The 22,667-nt window shown below is 35.1% G+C and overlaps 1 long non-coding RNA gene across 1 annotated transcript in view; it reads left to right on the top strand.

Moving 5' to 3' along the window:
• The window catches only part of LOC104002023 (uncharacterized), a 75,769-nt gene extending 55,531 nt beyond the window's left edge, over nt 1-20,238 (top strand). The window contains exon 3 of the long non-coding RNA XR_001709127.3: nt 19,977-20,238. This is a non-coding gene — a long non-coding RNA (uncharacterized LOC104002023). The remainder of the gene's footprint in view (nt 1-19,976) is intronic.
• The last annotated feature ends 2,429 nt before the right edge of the window (nt 20,239-22,667 follow it).

Below are 22,667 nucleotides of genomic sequence, written 5' to 3'. Positions count from 1 at the left end.
CACTACCTTGGCTGCCCCAGCTTGTGTCTTACAGGTCACATGCCCCACAAGTATACTGGCTTTGAGATCAGCACAGTACCAATACTTGCCAAGGAACTGCTGTCCTTTTGGCCTAGACTGCCTTTTTAAGTTTACTTAGAACCTAGAGCATTTTAGCTTGCAGTGATGAGGATTGCCAGAACTTAGGTTCTGACCACTGAGATCAGTGATTCCTCTCTGTGTAGGACTGGTCTCAATGCAACCTCCATGGGCATTGACTGAGTTCTGCCTGATATTTCTTTCTGCTGTGACAGGGTAGCACTGAGTTCCAATGCAAAGTCTCACAATCACTGTGCTCTCCCTTCCCTAAGTGCACAGTTTATCTCTACACTCCATGGGGCCCACTGCTGTAGGATGGGGGAGGGGTGGCATCAGCAATTCAAGACTATCTTTTCTACTCTCTTCAGTGCCTCTTTCAGTGACATGAAGTTAAAACTAGGCTCTGTGATCACTCACCTGATCTTTGGTTCTTATGAAGGTGCTCTAATTGTGTGCATACTAGTTCAATTTGGTGTTCTTGTGGGGGAGGGGATGATTGGTGTAGGCTTCTATTTGGCCGTCTTACTCTGCCTGATTTCTCTTATTCTTATACTATTAATTCTATTTTAATTTGTGTAATCCTGCAGAACACTGAACACCCAAAACTTTTAGATATAACAACTGCAAAGAGAGAAGTACAAGAATTGGAAAACAACAGTGATTGCAAATTCACAATATTTATTTCATTTATACTCTTATTTGGTCCTAAAAGGATTTAATGAAGGTGGTTTTTCTTTTCAAAGTGTAAAATATAATAAGATTAAGTGATATGAGAGCAACATTTAGCAGTACAGAAATATCGTGAAACTGTTTTGTTTGTTTATTTTTAGGGTCTATTAGAGGCTCAATATAATCTTTCTATGTTAAAGAGAAATGAATGGAAAGGAGATAAAAGCGGTAGACTAGCTAACAAAAATATCTGTGTCAGCCAGAAGGGCTGCCATGGACAAATGGTAAGGTAAATCCCAAGATTCATATTTTCTTCTAGGCTAATTCTTTCTAGCCTGGCAGGTTAGAAAGCTCATGCCCTCTGCTGATTTTACCTAAAATCCACTTGGAAGAATTCTTATGGTTGTAATTTGCTTTTTGGAATCCCTCCTCCATGGCTCAGTGCCTGGCATATATTAAATACTTAGTAAATGTTAAATGTTTTATTGCTAGAATGCATCATGCAAATTATATGGAGCTTTATGATTTCAGGAGTGAATGACATGAATATTCTGGATTCTTTGTATTCCTTAATCTATAGAGCATTTAAATGTGTCTCCAAGGATACACCAATAAAAAACACTTTTCCTTATTTTATTATGGATACAGTTATCCGTTAATTAAAATAACCTTCAAAATGTTTTCCAAATGAGCAAAATTGTCCTTTATAGTTAATACCTCTGAATCTGACCAATAAACAATTTAGAAATAAGATTTAGAAGTGGGATGTTATATCTGTAAACAAAAAAGATCACTTGCTCTTTAAGCCAGAGACGAATGGTCCTAACTCCAAAAAACTTATTAAATTTAAGTCTTAGTTAAAAGGCACCTATAAAATCTTTATTAAGCATTCCAAGAGATGAAAGTTGTCCACATTAAATTGATATGTGAAATCTGAAGCCTTATCTAAGCAACCTGGTTAGAAAGTTGTTCCTTATTCCTGCATAATACACCAGTTACAATGGGAGCTGAGTCCTAGGGGTCTATTTCTTTTACAATCATTAACATTGGAGGAGACACATAAACTTATAATTAAGTGTGAGATAAATAGTATAGGCTGATCCACATGGCTATAGAGTGATTACTCATTAGGGATAATGAAGAATAAGATTTTTAAAAGGTTCCGTAGATTAGGAGAGATATTAAAGTGGGGGGGTAATTAAAAACTTGGAAGAGAAAATAAAAGGAAGCTGAACACCTGTCCAGAAAGGTTATTTGAGAAAAGTGACCACATTTAGACAAGATTGTCTTTTGTATTTTATTTCTCTATTTGGATAAATGTATAATGGTGTTATGGATTTTATTAAAAATTGCTGTAACATCATCACATAATTCTCATTAAGAATTCTGCCCTATTCTTTCATCCTGGGTCTTTGCCTGAAGTACACGTTCACACTTTTCTCCTTCTCCCATCTTTCTTTCCTTCATACATGTATCTGTATATGCTCATTTAATATTTCCCAATTAAGTTTACTTTCAGTTATACAAGTAATACAAAAGTACATCTAATAAAAAAATCCAAGTGACAGTGATGAAGAGTAAGTCTCTTTTGGGGGCAACCTTCCTACCTCATTTCTTTGCTTCCATCTATGCTACTTTATCACCAGGGGTAATCCCTGTAACTAATCTATGTTTATTAATTCCCATAACTAATTTATGTTTGGATTATTTTCTAACATTATTTTTAAAGAAGATACAATTTTTCCTTCTTGAGAGCATTAGGAAAAGCAAAGCTGATGCACTGAGATAAATTCTTCCAATTCTGTGCTTCTATGTGGATTTAGAGATACCTGACCTCTGGCTGATTATGTGCTGATACTTAATTGACAAAACATTTTAGAGTATTTTTGGTTCTGGTGAGAAAAGCAAACCTTTCTCTTACCACATTTTTATACGTGACATAACTCTTAAAGGAAACAAATATTCTGATTAATACCACTTTGGCTACTTATATTTATAATATATAAAACAATCTTTTAGTAAATTTAATTATATCCTTTACTTAATGAATTTTCCAAGAAGTTCATCATAACATGCATTTTTTTAGTGACTTAGAAGCACTTTAATTTTTATGGATGCCTTGTAATAATTATAGAGAATAACTGAATGAAGAATGGATAGGTTGACTCTTACAGTGAGTAAAATTCCTTCTTTCAAGCTAGTGGTGGGCATTAAATGATGAGTATTCCAGTTAGCAGTAGGCGCACATTATAAGGTGATTTTCTTATCACATCTTAGTTAAATGGAGATGCTCTTAGGACAACATGTCATTATGTTCTTCCAGTAACATGAACTACTTTTGAAACATAGAAATTACTCTCTTGCATTGCATGGTATATAAACAACATATTCTGTAGTATAACTTATTTCTACATGCTGTTTCTCATAGTCAGTAAACTCAAGTAAAAAGTTAAATGTACATGGCAGATGCTTAAAATCTATTTTTTTGGAGTTTCTAAAATGTAACGTGCCAATAGCATGCCAAGAGCCAGGAAAGGAATGGTACGCAATAGTCTTTGCAGGGAGGGAAGTTCTACATAGTTTTGATGTGAACTTAATTCTGAAGTCTTCAAATAAGCAGATGTCATGTTCCTTACTTGCATTGCACATTGTTTCTTGAATGGTAAAGAAACGAGTGGAACCACAGTTGGAAACTCAGGTATTGTGCATATTCCACAGCCCAGTTTAACACAGCCTACCTTATGCCTTAGCATGAGGTAACTGACTACAACTGATCTATCACTGACAAAGTGACTGCAAATTATTCTAGTGCTTATAGAAATTTGCAGCTATTTCCCTGTCTTTTAAAATTTTACCCATGGATCAAATTTTCTAGTAACTTAGAAAATGAGATAAGATGCAGAAAAGATGAATAACTTAATCCTATGGAAAGTGAAAAAGAAGGATAGAATGAACATTTTGATATGATTATGACCAAATTTAAAGGCAGACAAAATATGTTGTAATACACACACACATATAGAGATATGCATGTACACACATTTATTTATAAAGTATGTAAATTTGGGGGTTTTCTTTTGATGTAGAGAAGACTGATCTATAATGTAGAGCCTTGTGTGTGGATTCACTTTGTCACATCAGTCAATTATTCCAAGCAAGTTCAGAGATTTCTAGATCTAAATCATAAATATGCTAAACAGAAGTAAAAAAAAAAAATCTGGGATTTTGACCTTGCCTGTTGATTTTTGACCTCGCCTCACTCAGCTGTGATGGTATGATCCATGTAAAAGTTCTTTCTTTCTTTTTTTTCGTCCTACAGTGTGTGGCTTCATGTAAAAATTTAAATAAAGGGAGGTAGCATGGGAGGGGCTTACTATTTCCCCAGCCCAGCCCATGGGTTGTAATCTTCCCCGTCAATAAACAGACTTTTTCCTACATGTTTCATTTTGCATATACCACCAAACTGAACGTACTTTGTGTTCCCAAGGAGACATTGAGAAAATCTCTATTGAAGACTTTAGATAGTGTTCCCAAAGGTAGAGAGTTGGAGACCAGGGAGGAATTTTTAAACTGTCTTGGGTATTGTGAAGAGTAGATTTTTTTATTTTTTATTTTTTATTTTTGAGACGGAGTTTCGCTCTGTCGCCCAGGCTGGAGTGCAGTGGCGCGATCTCGGCTCACTGCAAGCTCCACCTCCCAGGTTCACGCCATTCTCCTGCCTCAGCCTCCCGAGTAGCTGGGACTACAGGCGCCTGCCACCATGCCCGGCTAATTTTTTGTATTTTTTTTTAGTAGAGACGGGGTTTCACCGTGTTAGCCAGGATGGTCTCGATCTACTGACCTCGTGATCCGCCCGCCTCGGCCCCCCAAAGTGCTGGGATTACAGGCGTGAGCCACCGCGTCTGGCCCCTATGAAGAGTAGACTTTTATTTCCCTCTTTATTGACAGACTGTCAATAAAGGTAAACTAATTCTTTCCATACTGTGGCGAAGGAAATTTGAAATGTGGCATCCTAATCTCTAAATTGATAAAGATTGTGTATCAAAATAAGAACCACAAACAATAACAACCATGCACAAAACCCCACTCAACTCTGGTTTGATTAGTGTGGTCATTTGTGAAATTAAAATTAGACGGAGGAACCAAAATTTTTAGCCTCAAATTTAATTCCTGTTGTAAAATCTCAAATAATATTGGAGGTCATATTTGCATGCTATAAATACTAAATATTGCCAAAAATTAAACATCACTAAAATTAAGCATCATTAGCCAGAGTTTCCTAGTTTCCATTAGTGGTACCATTTTTTTGTGCATCTTTTCAGAAGTGGTAAGTTATATATGTATAAACATCTTTTTTTATAAATTCTCTTTTCTTCTAATACTTTGGTATGATAAATTTATGTGGTAAGACCTGAGTTTAGCTGATGAAACTGGTACTGTAGACAAATTCTAGAACATGGGTTTTCTGTTTGTGAGTCTACTGGGGGAGATTCTAAAATTAATTTATTTGTAAAAAATAGGAAACTTCCCTACCCCCTGCTTTTCCAACCAAATTGAATGGTGTCAGACTTTATATACCCCAGCTTCTTTTCTGGTTATGTCTTCATAATACTTCATATTGCATAAGTAATTAAAACCCCAAGCTAAACATAACCTCAGTGAAAGTTTTTCTGACCAAGCTTTCATAAATCCTAATAGTCTTGCCAATTAGAGAAACTTTATCAACTGTCTGAGTAGAGCCCATCTGATGGGATTTAATCTCTGTTCCATTCCTTCATTTTAAAAACAGCTTTATTGAGGTATAGAGAAATTAGATAAACTTTATCAACGGTCTGAGTAGATCTCATCTGATGGGATTTAATATCTGTTCCATTCCTTCATTTTAAAAACAGCTTTATTGAGGTATGATTGATATACAGAGAACTGCACATATTTAATGTGTATACTTTAATAGGTATGGATATATGAAAGTACTCCTGATACCACCACCATAATCAAGGTAATAGACATATTCAACACCTCTCAGTTTCCTAACGTCCCTTGTGTGTGTGTGTGCGCATGTGCGTGTGTTAAGAACATTTAATAAGAAATCTACACTCAACAAATTTTGAGGTGCACAATACCATCTTATTAACTACAGGCAATACGTAATACAGAAGAACTCTAGAACTTATTTATCTGGCGTAAGTGTAACTTTATATCTAATGAACACCTCGTTTTCTCCACTTCCTAGCCCCTGCCAACCACTATTGTACTCTTTGCTTCTATGAGTTTGACTGTTACAGATAACTCAGAAGTGGAATCATGCACTATTTGTCCTTCCGTGCCTGGCTTATTTCCCTTAGGGTAATAGCCACCAGGTTTATCCAGGTTGTTGTAAATGGCAAGATTTCTGTCTTTTTAAAGACTGAATAAGTTTCCGTTGTATACATATACCACATTTTCTTTTTCCATTCTTCTGTCCATGTCCACTTGGGGTGGTTTTCATATTTTGGCTATTATGAATAATGCTGCAATGAACATGGATGTGTAGGTATCTCTTTGAGATCCTGATTTCAATTCTTTTGAATATATACCCAGAAGTGGAATGGCTGGATCATATGATAGATTTATTTTTAATGTTTTGAGGAACCTCCATACTGCACTAAATAGCTGCTGCACCATTTAACATGCCCACTAACTGCATAAAAGTGCTTCAATTTCTTCACATTCTCCCCAACCTTTATTATCTTTGTTTGGTTTTGATAACAGTCATCATAACAGTGTGAAGTGGTATCTAACTATAGTTTTTTTGTTTGTTTTTTGTTTATTGCTATAAACTCTCTTAAAACTGCTTTTATTAAGTAAGTAATAGTATGCTGTATTTTTATTTCCATTTATTTCAGGATCTTTTCAGATTTTCTTTTTGTTTTCTTCTTTGACCTATTTGTTGTTTACGTGTGTAATGTGTAATTTCCAGGTATTTGTAAATTTTATAATTTTCCTGATGTTATTACATGCTAGTTTAATATTATTGTGGTTGGAAAATATGTTGATATAATTTCAATCTCTTAAAATATATTTACTTAAAATTGTTAGGACTTGTTTTGTGGTCTGTCCTGGAGAATATTCCATATGCGCTTGAGAATAATGTGTATTCTGCTTATGCTGGGTAGAATGTTTTGTATGTCTGTTAGGCTCATTTGGTCTATAGTGGTGTTCAAGTTCATTGTTTCCTTATTGATTTTCTGTCTGAATGTTCTGTCCATTATTGAAAGCAGGGCATCACTTCATTCTTATTGAGGACAATTGTTTACTCCATTCAAATTATAGATAATTATATTACTTTATTTCTTGATACGTTTATTGTAAGTTTGCCTTTTCCCAAGGGGTTACAAGTCCTAGGCACTGTTATTTCACTATTCACCACTGCCAAACACTATTATGATTGTATTTTCCCAGGTATATCTCTATATATTGTCTTTAAGGCTCTGTGGGCAATAAGTATGTAAAGGGCCAGCCCCCCAGCAAAGGCTTTTGTTCCAAATCCCTGGTTGAACTTGATGACTTAGACTTGACAAATGGATAGCTCCTTTGGCCCGTTTATAGTGACAGTAGGAAGAGTAAAATATATTTTTCTTAAAGCAAGAGAAGAGCCAGCTTAATCTGCCTGTACCAGGATTTTTATGGTGGCAACAATACTAGCCAGAATTCTCTCAGATCCTCCTACCTCAGGTGTATGGGAGAAAGACTTAGAAGGAAAAGAGAGAGGAATGGTGGGATTCTCTCAGAAGGGTAATATGCAACCTAAGTAAGCATGTATAAGAAGACAGTCAGCCATTTTTCTGGTCTTCACTTCCTTATCATGATGAACGCCCCACTCATTAGAAGAATTGACAAAAAATCTATTTTTTTGTTTGTTTGAGGAACACTCTCCTCGCTTTGGAACAAATTGATATAAAATATTTTTGGACGCAGATGGCCATAGTAGGGTGAAACAAAATTTGTCTTTGGCAAATGTGCATGGTATTTTGTTAAAACGTTAAAATTAATCTAGCTTAAAATTATTATGCTCTTATCATATGGCAACGATCTTCGGCACTCTGATGATTCCTTTTTTTGTGAGCAGGAGAGTAATTGCTTTTTGAAAAGAATCTTGGCCCTTCCCATAGGTACTCCCTTGTTTATCTCTATGTGCAGATGGAGTGGCTTTCTCTTCAAGCATTTGTTCTTGTCAGACTTGTCAACTTTCATAAGAAAATGTCAATCCGGCCTCTGGGTTGAGGAGCTGTTAAAACATATGGCTTTGCACTTAACCGGAAAAACAGAATAGCTTCACTCCAGGTACTTGTCAGGGAATATAATCTTCAACTCACTGCCATTCAACATTTATCAGAAGCTCAGCTGGGAGAAACAATATTTATGAAAGATTGCCTGAAGGACGTGGTGTCTGTCCATTCACCTAGCTCCTCTTAAATCTATCCTATCTAAGCCAGGCAAGCAAAAATTCTGTAACACTGTTCTGGTTCCTGTGGGAATGTGCTTACTAAATTGTGGAGTGGCATTTTGCCATAAGCTTATGCTGAGTGATGTTAGAAGAAACAGATTTTTGAAAGCCACTGTGTTTACTATGAGACTGTCATTTAATGATTCTTCACTATATTCACACTTTTTTCTTTAAGAGGGCCCACAGGAGAAACTTCTCTCTCATGTGAGTACCAGCCATGAGCGTGTTCTTCTTTGCAACTTGTATATTTATAAGCATGTAGACACTGAACCATTACTGATCCTGCCAATGCCTTTATTTGCTAGCAAGTATAAAACTAAAGTTGTAAACCATTTCTGGAAAGCATGCAGGAGTTTACAACATATATTTTGAGAGCTAATTACATGCCTGGCTTCACCTTGTTTGATTTTACCTGATTTACCCTTTGTTCTGAGTTGGATGGAGAAAGATAAGGAAAATCTTCAAAGGAAAGCTGATCAGTCGAGTCTGGAAGGACAGTAGTTCCTGGAAAAAGAAGAGGAACTCACTCGATTTGTAGAGCATAATGCTTTGGGTCCACAGTTAAATCCACGCTTAAATGACATTTCATAGAAATCCAGGTCATATTATCATGTCTCACTCTTTTGTCATTGTCTGTCTGGGGCTCAGACATTCCACCTCTGGTGACCCACTTTTTATTTCTTCTGGGCCTCCACTAAGGAAAGAGTCTTTCTGGGGAATTGAAAAGAGAAGCATTTGTCAATGGGATGAGTGAGAAGGAGATACATTCTGGAGATGATAAGGATATATAATCCACAGGAATTACTTTGTTTTCAGAGTCTCATTCAGGAGTTATTAAAGTAGAAGCATCTGAGTCTGAAGCAAACCATCCAGATAAAATACTGGCACCCGGCCACCAAGTGAATGTATGAGCCAGGCCATTAGTCACACAGTTGCTTCTTTCACAGCTTGTGTCAAAATCTGTCACTGATTTTGGCAGCCGCAGGTTAAGTCACTCTTTTAGGGACATAGCCACATGCTACAGAAATGATAAACTTTGATTTTCATCAAATGTTAAAAGGCCTTTTTGCTTTCTATAAAATAATAATTAAAAGCAAATTTTATTTTCCAAACTCGAATTTATGAAAGATAATAAGAACTTTCTTTTACTAGTTTGTCATGTAATGACAATGTGCTATAAGGGTAATGCAGTGAGTTTTTCTTGAATCTAAAATTATTTAATTTAAAAGTAAGTCTGTGTTTCATTCTGAGATTATGTACTTCCTATTTTGTGTGTTCATGGCCAAATTGTCTTTATGAAATTGTAACGTATTTTTTAAAAATTGCCTCCTATTGTTAAATAATAATAACAACAACAGTAATCATAACAAGTTAGTCTCTAGGGCTGGCAAGTATGGTTGTTCAGGTTGTTTACTGCATAAGGCACATGAGTTACATATTTGGTGATTATTCAAATTCTGGAAACCACTAACTAAAAGGATGTCAGCTTTTTATGAGCCATATATATCCTTTCTCCCCCCTAGTTGGAAAAGTTAGCTGTTGTTTCCCACTAAACAATATCATCTCATGAAAGATTTCTGTGAAAACATTGTGGAGTAGAGAAGGTAATTACCTACACCTTTTCAAGCAATGTGGAGCAGATTAATATGCTTCACTGATGTGATGATGACAGCTGGAACCCTTTAAAAGACAGCTTCTGCAATTCAGCACCACAACTTTCCCAGTTGTCAATAGCAACGCCTCTGTCTCTGATTGTTGATTGGCACTGAAAAGCCTTCGTCAGCTCCTAAAATTTATTTAATGTGATACAACAGCATAGAAGACAGGAGAGCTTTTAGGCATTATATGCTGCCCTACTGTGTCTCCAGGAAATAAATTTAAATGATTTTCTACTTGGCTTCTACTTCTCTTTTTATAAAGACATGCAGTGTAGTTAGCCTTCATGCACAAGTACACTTACACATTCACAACTAAAATGTGAAAGGCTCAGAGTTCTTGAAAGGTGAAGACAGCCTATTATTATGCCCTAAGCACACTGGACACAAAACCAGCACTTCACCAATTTTAGAAATTAAGTTTACAAGGTCCTACAACTAACACCACTACATGTCACTGCATGATTCTACAAGGATAAGGAACCATGCCTTTTTGTGTCATTGAAATTTCTGTAGAACTCTTAATCCTAACTCAATTCACTACAGTGAAAACCTGAATAAATACATCTCATTCAGGAAGGGATTTTGCAAGGTTGAATGACTGCAGGTGATATTTTAAGCAAAAGGATTTTTCATTCTCTCTCTACTGGAAAGGCAATAATTTACCCAGTGTAGGTAAAATATGCTACTAGAAGCAGTCTTCCTTATAGGATGTAGTTTTATTGTCACATTTCTAAAAGAGAAAATTGTCAAAATATAGTAAAAATTGACTGGCAGATTCCTATATTACTGGATTTGTGGATAATTTCTGATGTGAGAGATTAAAAAGTTACTGTGCAGCAATTAAATTAGTTAAGAAAATCACTTTAATAAGGCATTAAGGTTTGGCTTATCCTTCTCCAAGAAAATCATGTGATAAACCATTTCTTTATCCATAAGCTGTTGAGTTCTAAAACAGAGTGGTAGATATTTTATAAAAGTTTACATTACTTTTAAAATATGAATGAAATGTAAGTCTAGGTTTATTTGAAACGCCAGTAATAATCTCAATAGGTTATTTTTTCCTAAAAATTTAATAGGCATTGATAGTTCTAAGTATTCTGGCCCTAGTAAAGCTTTTGGGAAAAATGTAAATATAAATAAATATTAAAATTAGATTTTGTTAATTTCATAACAACACATAACTTTTTCTATTCTCTCTCTCTCTTCTTTCCTTTACCTTCGTTTCTTTCAATCCTATCTCTTCCGACATGTTTCACTTTTATTTCCTGTTGGAATATTTTTTCCTTCCAGCCACTCAGATCTCTTTGACTATAAAGAGTCTGTTCTTCCCTTTTGCAGCACTGATTGCAAGGGAGGTGGTTGCTAGGGTGAAATATCTATTTCTGGAAATATTTAAGCCTAACTTTTAAGAAAATCTAGAAAACGTATGCCACTTGCAAGTAAGGAGATAACTGATTTCCTCAAAGGGACTCTTCTAACATGATGACTTCATTTTCCATCAAGAAAAGTCTCATTCATGACAACATATCCATAGAATACAAATCATTTCCAAAAAAAATGAGATACATATTGATAGGAAACAATGTAAAATTAAAATGAACCATAAACTTTTCCTCTTCCCAAAAATAGAAATGAGAGATTCTACTATCATGTTTGGTAAATTTTTTACTAACTCTTTATTATTTTTACTTTTGGAATAAAATTTGGATTCAGTTTCCTCTAGAGTATTTTAGAGTCTTAAAGATCAATAAAATAGGCATTTATACTAATTTTTTATTAGGCTGGGAAACTGAAATTTATACTTTTATTTCACTGGTGCTCTACTCCAACCTTCTGTAATATTTATTTCCTTATTTCACTTTGAGCTCATTATTTTATTCTTATGTTATTTATTTATTTATTTATTTGTTTATAGGCTTTTTAAAAAGAATGGTCCATTTGTAAAGCTTAAGTGAGGAATTTATAGAGCTAACCAGTTCAAATAAAAAAAAAAACACACAGTATCTCTACATGACAAAATAAAATAATTTAAAAAATAACTACTACAATATGTTAAATGTAAACCACAGTGGTAAACATTACTTTAGATCATGGCAACTGAAATGTCTTTTTTTAAATAAGTTTCCAAAAGGCAAAGTTAGTACAACCTGATCAATAATGCTGTTTTAAAATTTAAAAAACCCAAAAACCTTGAAAAAGGGTTTATAGATGGGTAAATATGTTTTCTCCTCAGCACTTTGCAATACTAATAATTTTTCCCTCTCTTTTCTGCTGTGGTTGAGTAAAATAGACAATAGCAAAACCATTTTTTTTTCCCTTGCTTTAAAACTTGCTTACCTGGGTTAATATACTAACATTAATCAAGCTGATGTTCAGGAGGCAATAAATAGCTATAAACTGTCCTACATGTTTAATCCTTTCTGCAGCATGGAAAATGTGAACTTGATTCCTGTGTTTTAAAAAGAGTTATGACTTTATATAAAATTTATTTAAAAATTTGTGGGTGAAGGCATTTGTATATTCACATCCCTCTATCTTCTCTGGTTATAATGCAGTTAGTCACTCTTCAATACCATTTTATCACCATGTTTTTTAAAGTGGGGTTCATGAACAACTGGTGTCCTTGAATTGTCAAAAATGCAAGTACCAGCCAATATCTTCTTTAAGTTCCCAGTCAAAATGGGCAGAGAAGGAACTAGAAGTGGGGCAGGGGTCAATTTTTATCTCATTGCAGTCAGTTGATCACCTTCATTACCTGGACCTTATATCACTTTTTCCACATGACATAGACTTCCCTTCATCTCCCTTTTCCATGAAATACAAATGAGCAAAGAATGTGAGTGCTCTGTTGTCTTTTTTTTTTTTTAAATATGGGTACGTTGCAGGTATATATATATATATATATATTTATGGGGTATACTAAATATTTTGATACAGGCATACAGTGCATAATCACATCAGGGTAAATGGGGCATACATGACCTCAAGCATTTATATTAAAGTTGCAAACATTCCAATTATATTCTTTTAGCTATTTAAAAACATACAATAAGTTATTGTTGATTGTAGTCACTCTGTTGTTATCAAATACTAGACCTTGTTCATTCTATCTAACTATATTTTTGTACCCATTAACTATCCTCACTGTCCCCCACACCTGTGCTGCCCTTCCCAGTCTCCAGTAACCATTCTTCTATTCTCCATCTCCATGAGTTTAATTGTTTTAATTTTTACCTTCCACAAATAAGTGAGAACATGCTAAGTTTGTCTTTCTGTGCCTGGCTTATTTCACTTAACATAATGACCTCCATCCATGTTATTGCAAATGACAGGATCTTATTCTTTTCTATAGTTGAATAGTACTCCATTGGGTATATGTATCCATATTTTCTGTATCCGCTAGTTTGCTTATGGACACTTAGGTTGCTACCAAATCTTGGCCATTGTGAATAGTGCTGTAATAAACACATAAGTTCACATATAGCTTCAATATACTGATTTCCTTTCTTTTGGGTATATACCTAGAAGTGAGATTGCTGTCATACTATAGTTCTATTGTTAGTTTTTTGAGGAAACTCTATACTGTTCTACATAATGCCTGTACTAATTTACATCTCCACCAACAGTGTATGAGGGTTGCCTTTTCTCCACACCTTTTTATCCAAACAATAGGCCTTCATTATTGCCTGTCCTTTGGATAAAAGCCACTTTAACAAGGGTGAGATGATATCACATTGTAGTTTTTATTTGTATTTCTCTGATCAATGATGTTGAGAATCTTTTCATATACCTGTTGGCCATTCATACGTCTTTTTTTTGAGAAATATCTATTCATATCTTTTGCCTATTTTAATGATTGTCAGATTTTTAGATTATTAGATTTTTTCCTGTACAGTTGTTTGAACTCCTTATATATTCTTGTTATTACTCCCTTTCAGATGGATAGTTTGTAAATATTTTCATCCATTCTGTGGATTGTCTCTTAACTTTGTGGATTGTTTCCTTTGCTGTGCATAAGATTTTTAACTGTGTGTGATCTAATTTGTCCATTTTTGCTTTATTTGCCTTTGCTTGTGGGGTGTTATTCAATAAATCTTTGCCCAAACCAATGGCCCTGAGAATTCCCCCATTGTTCTCTTTCATTAGTTTCATAGTTTGAGGTCTCAGATTTACGTCTTCAGTTCATTGTGATTTGACTTTTGTAAATGATAAGAGATAGGGGTCTAGGGATTAATGTTATTAATTTGCATATGGATCTCCAGTTTTCTCAGCACCATTTATTGAAGAGACCATCCTTTTCGTAATGTATGCTCTTGGCACCTTTGTCAAAAGTGAGTTCACTGTAGATGTATGGATTTATTTCTGGGTTCCCTATTCTGTTCCATTGGTCTATCTGTCTGTTTTTATGCCATTACTATGCCATTTTGGTTACTCTAGCTCTGTAGTATACTTTGAAGTCAGGTGTATTAGTCCATTCTCAGACAGCTATAAAGAACTGCCCGAGACTGGGTAGTTTATAAAGAAAAGAGGTTTAATTGACTCAGAGTTCTGCATGGCTGGGGAGGCCTCAGGAAACTTACAATCATGGAAGAAGGGGAAGCAGGCACATCTTACATGGTGGCAGGCAAGAAAGAGTATGTGAAGGAGGAACTGTCAAACACTTATAAAACCATCAGATCTCATAAGAATTCACTATCATGAAGACAGCATCGAGATAACTGCCCCTATGATCCAGTCGTTTCCACCAGGTCTCTCCCTGGACATGTGGCGATTATGGGGATTACAATTCAAGATGAGATGTGAGTGGGGACACAGAGCGAAACCATATTATCAGATAATGTGATTCCTCCAGTTTTGTTCTTTCTGCTCAGGATAACTTTGGCTATTCTCAGTCTTTTGCAGTTCCATATAAATTTTAGAAATTTTTTTTCTATTTCTGTGAAGAATGTCATTGGTATTTTGACAACAATTACATTGAATCTGTAGACTGCTTTGGGTAGCATGGACATTTTAACAATATTCAGTCTTCCAATTCATGAAGATGGAATATCTTTACTTTTTTTGTGTTTTCTCCAATTTCTTGCATCAATGTTTTATAGTTTTCATTGTGGCATCTTTATTTCTTTGATTAAAGAATTTTTTTCTTTGATTTCTTTATTTCTTTTATTTCTTCCTAGGAGTTTCATTTTATTTGTAGCTATTGTTAATGGGATTACTTTCATGATTTCTTTTGTAGATTGTTCACTGTTGGCATATAGAAATGCTACTGATATTTGTATGTTGATTTTGTATCCTGCAAATTTACTGAATTTATCAGTTCTAATAGTTTTCTTGTGGAGTCTTTAGGTTTTTCCAAATATAAATCATATCATTTGCAAGCAACTATAACTTGAATTCTTCTTTTTGAATTTTGATGTCCTTCATTTTTTCCTCCTGTATGATTTCCCTACTTAGGACTTCCAGTTCTATGTTCAGTACCAGTGGTAAAAGTGGGCATACTTGTCTTGTTCCAGATCTCAGAGGAAAGGCTTTCGGTTTTTCTTCATTCAGTATGATACTAGCTGTGGCTCAGTCATATTGCTCTGTTGTCTTGAAGAGCTGATTTATTTGTGGCAGATGAGGCTCTTTGAGGGCTCAATGTTGTAAGAGCTGCTTTGCTAATGCAAAGGTTGGGGAAATTGTGGATAAATTTGGATTCCAAAAGTGGCATTTAGTGACATAGTAACTTATACTGGAATTGAAGCCATGTAGGCATATTTTGTAAACTGTAATGTGCTTTTACATTGCAAAGTACTAGTTGTTTACTTAACAATGCAGTCATTTGATTAATAAATTATGTATTTATATATCTACATATCTATCTCTCTCTCTATATATATCCATCAGCTGCTTATTTAGAAGTCAGTTTGGCTGACTGGTTCAATTTAAGCACTGCATTAAAGTAAATTCTGTATATTTTCACACATTTCATTGAAGACATCCTAAATTTTTTATAAATAATTTTATGGAAATCTTTAGTAGAACTACATTTTCTTCTATTTTAAATGAACCATTGGACACTGGGAGGCCTTTTCAGTAGCAGAATGGTAGTCAAATATCTACTGTTCAAGGCACTATTTGTTTCTAATCAATATTAAAAACAGTGATAACAATACAAGCAAAGAAAAATGTTGCAAACTGAAACCAAACAAAAATCAGACATTTGGCCAGGTGTGGTGGCTCACGCCTGTAATCCCAGCACTTTGGGAGGCTGAGGTGGGTGGATCACGAGGTCAGGAGATCAAGATCATCCTGGCTACCATGGTGAAATCCCATCTCTACTAAAAAAAAAAAAAAATAGGCCGGGCGCGGTGGCTCACGCCTGTAATCCCAGCACTTTGGGAGGCCGAGGCGGGCGGATCACGAGGTCAGGAGATCGAGACCATCCTGGCTAACACAGTGAAACCCCGTCTCTACTAAAAATACAAAAAATTAGCCGGGCGTGGTAGCGGGCGCCTGTAGTCCCAGCTACTCGGGAGGCTGAGGTAGGAGAATGGCGTGAACCCGGGAGGCGGAGCTTGCAGTGAGCCGAGATCGCGCCACTGCACTCCAGCCTGGGCGACAGAGCGAGACTCCGTCTCAAAAAAAAAAAAAAAAAAAAAAAACGAAAAATTAGCTGGGCGTGGTGGCAGGCACCTGTAGTCCCAGCTACTCGAAAGGCGGAGGCAGGAGAATGGCATGAAGCCGGGAGGCGGAGCTTGCAGTGAGCCGAGATCCTGACACTGCACTCCAGCCTGGGCAACAGAGCGAGACTCCGTCTCAAAAAACAAAACAAAACAAAACAAAACAGACATTTATTTAAATAACTACTCATTTAAGTAATTGCTTTCTTTTTCTGATTTTAAAAGATAATTATTCATAGCATAGACAATAAAGATGTATAGAAGGGAGTGAATTCCAGCATAGTGAAGATGGGGTGATTAGAGTGGGAATAAGGGGTAAATGGGAAAACAGATAGCGAGAATGGGCAGCAGAGACTATGCTTCTTCCCTCATCAGGTTATTTGAATATTTGAATTAAAGAAGGAAATTATATATTGAGTGGGAAAATAAAGTTATTTTTACAAACATAGTGACATTTTGGCTGCATTTTATTAGGAAATTTATGTGATATTTAGAGTTGTTGAACTATTATTTTATAGTTGTGGGTTATAATTCTAAAAGAGTAAACATGTATCTAAAATATTAGATGTAATTTTAATTATACAATATTATGTTTAATTAAATCTGTAGCATGTATAGGTGAGTTTTATCTCAACTGTGACTTGGTGTTTTCAGTTACCACCTCTTGCCTACATTCGTCTCTTAGTATTCTGGTTGCGAAATGTTTACTTAATAGTATAATTGGTACTTCTCTTCATTGCTTCATTCACTCCTCCAACAAGTATTTGTTGAGAAGTCACTATGTGCCGGGTACTGTTCTAAACCTGGGTATGTGGCTGTTAAAGCAACAGATAAACTTCCTATTCTTGTGTAGTTTAAATTCTAGCAAGTGAGATGGAAAATATATGAATATCAATAATGCCAAGGGATAAGTGTGATAAAGGAAATAAAGGAAGGGGATGGGAAATGATAGAGTGTGCATTTTAAAGGGAGGGGGCAGGAGATATTTTAAACAAAGTCCTAGAAGGAGCTGAGGGAATGAATCAAAGGAAAAAGTATAAATGAAAGATTAGAAGTAAGATTAGGATAAAGTACGCTAAATGTCTATAATGAAGACAGCACTGAAGTTCTAAGTCAGTAATTCGATTCTGAAATAAATCATATTTTTTCAAAAGCATATTTGGTAGCTTCTATTTATATGACTGAAAAAACTGCATTACTGCAAGCTGGAAACATTTTTCATTGAAAAATGCACTCTATTCATTCTTTAGGCAATTTCAAGTTAACTTTCTAAAATGAACTAAGATTTAATTTTATCATGATTATATTGAAATGTTAAACTTTGCAGTTCATTTAGATTTATGAAGAAAAAGTCATATAATGAATTCTAATGTGATTTCAGCTAAATTTGGAAGTCAATTTCTTAAGAAATGAAGAAATGTGTTACATTACTTAGCAGAGATCACTAAGACTCAGCCTGGTTTCTCCAAAAACAAGTGATGCTGAATTAGCTTCATGTCCTTTTTTTGACAGAATTGTTAGGCTGGTAGATCAGGGGAAGGATAGAGATATAATTTATTTGTATTTATTAAAGTAATAGAACCTTTCTTTAAACTTTTGAAGAGATATGTACTTGGTGTTAGTACAGCTACATTTCTTGGAAACTGACTGATAAGGTATATCCCAGATTGCTACGTAACAGATAAACTTGGCTTGGAGAAAGTTTCTGGTAATGTGGCTTAGGGAATCTATCCTTTCCCTGTACATCAACTTTTTTTTCCTAATGACTTAACTAAAGGAATCAGGTTCTAAGCTAAACTTGATGTGCTAGAATGATGTGGCAGAGCAGCAAAATGAAGTTTCTCGGGATTAAACATTAAAGTTTTATCATTGGATCAAAAAAATCAGCTCCAACAAAGAATACAGAAGAGACATGGCTTAGAGAAAGCATGTGTGGTAACTAAGATTTTCGTTCAATGAGGGTAAGCAGTTTAATGTGCTGCCATTATTGCACCTTGGGCTGTGTCATTACAAAAAAATCATGTTTGGAAGAAAGGTGATTTATTCTTTGCCTTACTTTGCATTAGGCAGGCCACATGCTATTTTTAATTTTATGCATAAGACTGTATTTTTAGGAATGCATTAGAAGAGAGATCAGGATAGTGAAATAATATGATATGAAGAAACATTTTCAAGTCAAGAGGCTACCTACCTAGAAAAGAGAAGACCTGACAAATTGTAAGAAGCTGCAGAGAAGGACATAAATAGAAACCAGATGAAGTCAGATTTAAGCTTAATATGACTGTAAGCTAAGGAAAAATTGATCTAAAGATGGACTGTATTAGTTTGTTAGGACTGCTGTAACCAAGTACCACAAACTGAGTGGCTGAAACAACAGGATTCCAGTGTTTGATGGAAATCTTTGCATTCCTTGGCTTGTAGGTGCATCACCTCTATCTCTACCTTTATGTTCACATGGTATTCTTCCTGGGTGTGTGTCTATTTTCAAGTTTCCCCATTTTATGAGGACACCAGTAATACTGGATTCAGGGCCTACCCTACTCTACTAAGAACTCATCTTAACTAATTATACCTGCAATGATCTTTTTTCCAAATTAGGTCACATTCTGAGGTACTGGGATTAGAAATTCAACATATGACTTTTTGAGGGATACAATTTAACCCATAACAGTGACTAATAGCTGATTATCCTCCTAGGAATAAAGACATGTGAATATGTTTCAAGGGTTTGTTATTCTTTATAAACACCAACATCAAAAACAGTAAGATAGTCTGCTTTAGAAATATACATATTTTAAAAATATTTTCTATGATTAAGAAGAGGGTAGGGAATATTTTTTGAAAAATCCATAAAATATCTTTAGGGGTGAAATCTCTCATATGCAACTTCTACTTAATCATTGCTACTTGTTCGGTGCAAAAATAATTGCGGTTTTTGCCATAATGTAAAGTCAAAAACTGCAATTACTTTTGCACCAAACTAAGAGATAAACCTAAACTCTGCATTATGTCTATCAGATATTCTGATGATGAATGTGCATGCTGAATCCTGACAATTATGAGGCTCATCTCAAATGTGACTGCTCACTTTTATTCCCACTTATTCAGTACTTTTTTTTTTTGGCTTGGTAAGATCCAGTTATATTTGTTCCTAAACCTGTGTATTTCAGACATTTTGATAGAATTATGTGATTTTACAAATATTATCTAAACCCACAATATTCAAGTTAGTAAAAAGTAAAGTAGTTGAAATGAAAATAAAGTTTATTCTTTGGAAATACACAATGAAGGTAAATTTTATTTTTTAAAAATATTGCCAAATTAGATGTGGGGAGGCAATTGTGAAAGCCTGGAAAAAAAATTGTCAAACTATGAAAGGATATGCATTAATTCCCTAACAAATGTCTTCTTTTCTCTTCAAAGACACTGAAACTGGACATTGTAGAAGATGAATTATGAGAGTGATTTATGAAAGAAAGACAATGGAGAATTGCAATCGATGGAGACATTCAAAGAAAAGACTTTGGCACTACATCAAAAGAGAGTAGAATAAGTAGTCTTTGCTTATACATTTTAAATGAAAATAAATGTTTATCATACATATTTGCTGTTTTTTAAACTGTAATTCAATTACTAAGGCTGAAGGGAAGAATGGATGTTGGATAAAGAACTTTCGATTCTGTCATTGTTAGTAGTATTTGTGTGTGTATGTGTGTGTGTGTGTGTGAATGTTGAGCTTCTCAGCTTCAATAGTTAGCAGGAAAAAGCACTGAATCATGAAGCATAAACTACAAATATAGCATCTGTATGATATTCTCTTTAAAAAATGGTAAAATTCTAGGAAACAGTCTTTGGTGCTTGCTTTTTTAGAACGATTGGCATGGGATCTGAGTCTTAGTTTCAGCTTTTATGACTGCTTTTTACTGCATCAAATATTTGACCAGGCAAAGTACATTTCAATGAACAGCTTTACTCCCCTTTAAAAGAATCTGAAAGTCCAGCTAAAACTCCTCATCAAGTTAGCTGGGATCATGGTGTTCATTTTGGATGAGGCAATGTACTAATTCATTAAGTCAGCTCGATTTGACATTTCTGGGTTAGGGTATCTTCCTTAAAAGTTACACAATAAGTTGGAATTAAAGTGCTCTGCTTGCTTTTGATAAGACTGATCAAAAGAGTGATAAGAGTAATCATTACTTAGAATCCTATTTAATAAGTATTTTCCATTTATCTAACTCTAAGGAGAATTTAGGCTATTTGTCTAGTGAAATCCATTTGATACCAGGATTTGTTATGGCCATTCTACAATCAGGTGTTCCTAATGTAATGAATGAGATAAAAAATAATTAAGCTAACATTTATATGATGCTTACTACTTCCAGAAACTGTTATTATGCATTATTAACTGACTTAATCCTCCTTACCACTTTAGGGGGTAGATACTATTATTATTCCTTTTTTTTTCAGATGATGAAACTAAAGCACAAAGAGATTAAAGAACTTATCCAAGGTCATACAGCTGGAAAGAAGTGGATTTGGGATTGTGAACATCACAATTTCACAAACTACATTTCATGATGGGTAGAGCTAGTCAAACGTCTGAAAATTAAGTTTGGTTTAAAGATGACCATCGTCTTGTTAAGAAATTATATAAATGAGTATCACTAAAAAGTCTCTCTTTAAACTCACCAAGCACTCTTCACTATGGACAAGAAAGTGTGAATATGGTTATTTTTTATTTAATATTTTCATGATGATTAACTGAAGGATCTGACAGTAAATAGTCTTTGGGTCTTTTTAAACTAAAACTCCTGTTGTTGTTGATAGCAATTGATGCAATTGATAGTAATGTGCTCTATCCCTCAGATGTATTCCAGCTGAAGAAGGTGGAGAGTCACTAAAATTTATTGTTCTATGTCATTTTTCTAAATCATCTTTTGATGACTGTCCATCTACATATTGCTCAGTGGCTTTATATTTAGAACATTATTTGGGAAATTGTAATTTCAAATATTTTAACCTATAAATATTCAATGAAGCCTTGGCAATGAAGAGTAAGACTTTATAAAACCTTGAATATATGAATAGCACAGTTCTGGTTATCTATGTAACAACATCCCCCATAGTAACCTAAAACAATAACATTACTATATCCCATGATTCTGTGGATTGCCTGGGCTTAGGTGGTAAGTTCTCAGGGTGTTGCTCATTGTCACACCCAGATAGCAGCTAGAACTAGAGTCATCTGCAAACTCCTTTTTCTTGCGTGGACCATCCAAGGTAGGTTTCTCATGCACATATCTAGTGCTTTGGTGCTTCTTGGCCTCTCTCTTTCCACATTGTATCTCATCTTCCTGGCCTCTCCACATGGCTTGGGCTTCTTGCTGCATGGTGTTACGAGGTACTCACACTGCTAACACAGTAGCTGACTTTCAAGATACACAAATTGGACCCTTTTAGACCAATTAAGGGCTATGGTGAAACTGGAGCAGTATTACTCTCATTGTATTCTATTGACCAAAGTAGCAGAGGGCCTGATCAGACCCAAAGAGGTGGAGAAATAGATTCTACTTCTCAATGGGGGAGTACCAAGTTCATATTGCACAAGGGGATGTAGAATGGGAACTATTGTTGTTATCATTAGGTAATACAGTCTGCCTAAAGTACTATATCACCTAATTAGACTTGCTTTGCACATGATGACCAGGAGAAAACAAGATACTGTTTTGGAATGTACTCACTAAGCAGCTGCCTAGATGCTGCTTACCTAACAAGTGCCTTGTTTCCACTCAAGGTCATGGATCTTTGGGAGTCTAATAAGAGTGATGAAAAATTATTCATAGGTCTCCTTCCTTTACTATACAATCCTCCCTGCTAAGAGAAAGATGGGCGAAGGACCTGGGATGGATATCTTTGTGAATCTATCAATAATGGATAAAATATCTCATTTGTCTGCTTTCCTTATTATCTAATTCTTCCCTCTTAGAGGAGTCTGAGCAAAGGAGCCTAGACTGGGTGTATGGTGGAGAGTCAGTAACTAGGAGTAGAATCTAAATCAAATCAATAGTGTCCTAGTTAACCAAATCAAAGAGTAAATGTACAGAAACACAGGAA

This window comes from Pan troglodytes, chromosome 15 (genome assembly GCF_028858775.2).
Source record: "Pan troglodytes isolate AG18354 chromosome 15, NHGRI_mPanTro3-v2.0_pri, whole genome shotgun sequence".
In the NCBI taxonomy this organism is placed as follows: Eukaryota; Metazoa; Chordata; class Mammalia; order Primates; family Hominidae; genus Pan; species Pan troglodytes.
The sequence above is the reverse complement of the archived record's forward strand: the minus strand, read 5'-3'. Positions and strand labels throughout refer to the sequence as shown.